Source organism: Spea bombifrons, chromosome 6 (genome assembly GCF_027358695.1).
Source record: "Spea bombifrons isolate aSpeBom1 chromosome 6, aSpeBom1.2.pri, whole genome shotgun sequence".
Classification (NCBI taxonomy): Eukaryota; Metazoa; Chordata; class Amphibia; order Anura; family Pelobatidae; genus Spea; species Spea bombifrons.
The window spans coordinates 34,892,422-34,898,421 of record NC_071092.1 but is presented as its reverse complement, the minus strand read 5'-3'; positions in this window follow the sequence as shown (position 1 = coordinate 34,898,421).

Sequence of the window (6,000 nt, the reverse complement as noted above, 5' to 3'; positions counted from 1 at the left end):
ATTCATGCCTTATTTGGTTTGAGATATTTTATATGGGAGTTGGGTTTGGCATGTCTTTTGGCAGTGACTACCATTCTCTGTATTCCTTGTCATTTCTCTTATTTGCTGTTGCTCAATTGGGTGGAGCTGTGATTAAACCATTGAAAATGCTGACAGTGCTTCTAGGCAGGGCTTTCCCTTTCATTTAATTCACCCTCAAATTTCACAAACTATTTATAAGAAAATAGTTGGTTATAAGGATTCAGTGCAAATACAGAACTCATCGAATTTATTGCGGATATGTTACAAAAGCTACATGGAAAAAATAAAAGTCTTATTACCAACCCTTACACAATTGGTAACATAACTTCATCTAATTTTAAAACAATTTGTAAAATGCCAGGCAATTCTTCACCAAGCAAAACAAAATAAACTTGCATTTATTATGTTTTTTGGGTTATAGTGATTAGTAAGAGAGGGAACTATGTTTAAATGTGTTTATGACCCCTAGAACCACCACCAAAGGGCTTCTTAACATCTAGATGCAAATTGATCTATCGGGCAGACTGGGAGGAAAATGCCGCAGGACCAATGACTAAAAGTGGGAGATGAAAAAGGACACTAATAATCAGGTATAACAAGTGAGGTAAAGTGAGAAGTGTGAGATGGTTGTGATTAGCAGAACTTTCCATTGGCCGCTGTGGTGGCAAGACCACTTTCCACTGTTCCCAGAAGAATCCTGTATTACACGTAATCCTCATTCACTTAGGGGGTTTAAACTTTCATCTTTCAATGGCAAAAGAGAACTTTTCTCATGGACAGTTACATGACATACATCTTGGTGTTTACTTCACAATGCATGTGGCATTTAAAACTATAAACTGAATGTCCATTGTGAAGTCAGCTAATGAATATTCAAGGTTTCTGCACTACTTTTGCGGTTTATCCATAGGAGGTTATATAAATAGTAAAACATGACACAGGGTGTTTGCAAATACTAGCCCAGGAAAACAAATCACTTTTCAGACACTAACTTTTAATGTAAAATAATGCATATAGCTGCCTAATTGCTTTCTTTTTTTCTTCTGCCAGTAATAGGTGCCATATACTCTATATTTATGACCACAAATTTATTTTTAAAAAATAACAGATATTTTAAGGAACCATTGCCACTTTTCTTTGAATGTCTTCCAGACTTATTGATTATTATGTGTTTACTACATCTCAGAAAGTATTCTTTAAATGTTTAAAATGGTCAGAGGGTATGATCAATAAACAATTTAGCAAAGGTATTGGATGATGTCATACTTACTGATTTGTTAAAAGGAACTTGTCTTAATGTCTCTGAAAACGAAAATATTCTCTGTGTTTTATCCATATTTTTATGTACTTAGACATTCTGCTAGTCCTGTCCTTTCCAGCATTCCCATATCCAGCTTTGCTCAACAAGCCAAGTCCAGCGTTGAGCTTTGGCTCAGCTTATGCAATGCAATCAGCTGGTCTTAAGTCCTAAGTCTTCTAAGCTTTCACCTGTAGTAGTCAAGAAGCAAACTAGGGAGGACAACAGTGAACAGAAGTTTAATCAGTACTCTGAGCCACTATAATATTGAAGAATAAAACACACAATAGCCAATGAATCTCAAATGCAATAGTCATCTCAGAAGGATTCAACAGACTTAGATACCAATAATATTGTCCTAAAAGGTTGTTCATTTGACTATTTCATTTCGCTTTATAATGTGTCATTATATTTTATGTGTACTAAAATTCAGCCATTTGGTTATATTTAGGTTACCCTACCATAACAGCAAAGCACTGCCGTCTCACTTTGTGCTTCCGTGTAGCTGGGGCTAAATAATGGAGCTTAACAGATCAACTGAGCATGAGTCTGGGAACAGGTAACTATAGACTTGCATTGCTATGGACAAAACAAGCAATCATGGAAAACAAAGTATTAGACAGATAACTTAAAATCTAGTTGTTTATTCTTTCTGTCATATATTTAAAAACAAAGCAAAACATATAGACATACATAATAAAACCAGTCCTAAATGTGCAGTTAGTATACATTTATGAAATGAAACTTTCTTGAATATCCTATCTCAGTATGAGTTGTTCTTTGAGTAGTACGACTTAATGTTTTATGTTCTCGCTCTCACATTCCGGTTAAATGGTGTCTTGTATTTCCATTTTGGAATCTCATTCTTCAGCTTCCCAACAGAGGCAGATCTCCAGAAGCAGCAGACTAAGACCGAGAAGAGATGACTCACAGTGCTCGAAGCACACCTTTATTTAAACTAGAAGCACTAGGCATATCTGAAACTCATTTTAAAGCAAATAATGAATTATTTACCGAAGGTAATTCAGCTTTTCAAACAACTTTGGTTTTGCAAGCTGTGTGAATTACAACATAAATGCACTTGGAAAACTTTAGTCACAGAGTTCAATGTTATGGACGAGTTTTATTCCTGGTTTTAAATGTTTTATATTCTGGTTCTTAAGGGATATACATACAATAGGCCTAGGGGGCCACAAGCAGAGGGGGGGGCTAGTATCTCCTATGGTCTGTATGACTATAGTTTGCTTCCCTAAACAATGTTGTGTGATGAATGCGAGGAAGGAAATCACAGAGAAAATCATATAGCAAGGGGTTGAGCCCCAAGATAAACAGACAGGGACTTTGATGATCCCAACGGTATGGAGGCTCATGTATGGCAGGTGTAATATTGGTGGCAAATAACAGAATACCTGATTAGGTAATATTACAGGTAGAATTTCAGTGGAAATACTGTAACAATTCAGGACTGTATATCCTGATGTTTAAGGTTGCAGTCCTCAATAAGAAAGAATGATGAGATGTTTCCATTGAGAAGTAGGGATGACTACCTTGGGCTTCTAGTAAAAAAAGAACGTTTCATGAGAAGGACCCTTCTTTTATTTTTTCTCTCTCCCCCAGCTTTGTCTGGTGAGTAAATTTTTTATAAAAACAGCCATAGACTGGAGCTGTATGGCACATTTTTGAGGGGTTAGATTTTGTGCTCCTACCTCCCCTTGAAGACTTAAGTGCATCTCCTCTTCCAAAGGCAAGTAGAACATCCGGCCCTTCTTTTGGGCTTTTTGTCGAGGAGGGAAGGGGTTGCATATCCCACCATGGAATGTGACCCCAGAATAAGAATATGGGTTTTAAATCATTAAGGCTTTTGCTGTGAGAGGGATTCGCTCTACACTAACACACCATGCAGACTGCAGTTTGATAAAAAGAGTAATTAACTGAGATTTGTGTATACCACGTGAAGCAAAATTTGCTATTTTTTTCCATTGCTGTTGCAACAAACTATGTGAGACTAAAACAGGAAGTGTAGGTATGAAGTAAGAGCAGTTAGTTTTTGAGGAGTTTCAGGTTTCATATCCGAAAACCACTGGCAATGAAAATGTCTAGTTGTTTTAACCCAGCACTGCAGACATACTGAGCAACGTGTTCCAGACAGACCTACTTCAAATAAAATTATACTGAGTGACCAGTAAGGTGATACCACTTAACCCACTTTATGACTCAGTAATATATGAAAGCAGGAGTGAACCGTCATGACACAGTCAAACCGGGGACACTTGCCAAACTGGGGCAATCCTTGTTTGTTCTCATGGGGTATTTCTTACAAAAATGTACAAGTAAAGATGTGCTATCAGTATTTAATTGCACTGTGGAGGAATGAAAAAATGCCTATACCACGAATTACAGGTAAGCAGTACTGGCTCACACACAAGATGACGTGTATGAAGTCACTACTATTTCCTTACACAGAAAACAAATGTTGGGTTCCGTTCTAACCGCATGAGCTTCTTTAACTACAAGTTCAAAAGCAACTCGGCCTGGTATGATTAACTCGGGTACAGTATGAACTAGGTAAGCTACTGCCTCAAAACAACTCACAAGAAAAATATTATACACTTGGCAGATCTTGAAAGCATCTGTGTTAAGTGGGACAAAAAATAAAAATTATTCCATAAAATGAATAAATTAAACAGGCCTGGATTTAGCGGGACAGTCTCTATTTTCGGACACTGTCACGCTATCCCAGATAGCTGATCATGGGACAGATGGGGAAATCCTCTGATCTCTGCTGACTGGTCCTGTTGACTGTAATATCAATGGAGGTTTGTGGTGCAATTCAGACCTCCCCTACAGCTCCCACGTGGTCATCTCATGAGCTGAGCACCATGAGGTGTCTCTTCCTGTTTGGCGGGTGGGTGGCCACGGCCTCTTGTCAGGGAGTGTCCCCTTACAGTCCTTACATTAATGCTTTCCCAATACAAATGACCTTCAGACATATGCTAAGTTAATAAGACACATTCATACAAGAAAACATGGTTGAGAAAAAAGAAAATTTACATGGCAAGACATAGTCAGGGTACCAGGATTTTTTATGTCTGTTTGTTTTGTGGAAATGTATTTTTGTGAAAAAGTTGCAGTTTAATAACATAAATTATTAATATCAGATAACAACAGGATTAGGGAGTATTAAAGTGTGCAGTGGTGCCAAACCCGTTGTGATTACAGGATATCCCTGAGATCTCATACTTACAACAATGTGTAATATATCCAAAGATCTGGTCTAGCTGATTCCTGGGGGAAAATTCTTCCTGGAAACTCACATACAGCGGCCCACGGGACTTATCACAGAAAGATAACACATGAGTGAGGTTTTAGTATGTTATTGAGTTGGTGATCTGCAAGGTCTCAGATTTAATATATAATAGATGTGTTCTTATCCACATTTCACATACTTGGTGAGGGATACACCAGCCATTACATGTAGGTATGGTGGTGGTATGTGAACTGAAGCACCTCAACCTTCTAATCTACCCTTTTTCCTCACATCTTTTTACTTGCCTTAACCTTGTATGTGGAAATATTTTTTTTTTAGGACTTGGTCTTTAATGGCACTTTTTATTACATAGAATATAAATTTGATGGCAGATAATAACCATTTTATTAGCAATATTACAAAAGGTCTAAAAGGTAAGGCAAGGCCTGCAACATACATTCCTGGTGGAAGAAGACAAATCCATCATTTGCATTTGCAAGGAGGCCACCACAAAGAATTACAGTACATAAGAGTAGGAATTAGGTTGGGGATCATTTCGAAGCTGGCACAGTTCTTCATTGAGCTGGTCTCAAACACATTTTATGAATTATACTCTTTGATGAGTCAGAACCCACACAAAGTGCACTTTGACTAAAGAAAAACTATTTGATTTACTCTGACTCCTTAACACGTTTACTGTAAAAATGTTCTGAATGGTGGGAGGCTGACTAATGATATATATATATATATCTCTATGACAACAGTGTACAGTAGACTATTCTACAAAATGTGGTTTCCATTTTTAGTGGAATAATTGAATCCACTTTCTTCAGTAAAGGTTTTAAGCATGTGCCATCTGTTTGATATATATTTAACAGGTTGCTGTGCACTACAAATGAGAGAGTGCTAAAGAACGTATTACTTTAGCTTAAAAATACTTTCCTTCTAGAAGTACATTCCTACAGCTTATCCAGAAGCCATCCCCAACTGGTACCTACATTATCTAATAAATATTACAGTACAAGCCTTGTCTCTTAGTAGCATTTTTCTCTTCACTCTTCACTAAGACATACAAGACATTACGGGAGATTGTGAGTTTCCTTGGGTTCTGTGTTATATCAGCCTCTGGGATTTGTAGCCTTACTGCCGCCATTACTTCAAAACTAAATATTCCACTGAAGGGAAGACACTGTAGTATCTTAAAGGTAGTATAGCATATTATTATAGTCTAATTTCACGTATAAACCCATTTTCAAAATGTTGCATTTTTGTACTTCAAAACAATAACATTTTGTATGAAACACAGTGTTTCTGATTGCTTTATACTTATTTTGCTTGGCTTCTTTGGACCCTTTGGTGAAATAGATCCGCCAAGCCTTTTTCTTGCTGTGTTGTGGTCAACAATAGAATGCTTTTATCTATTAAAATGGATTAA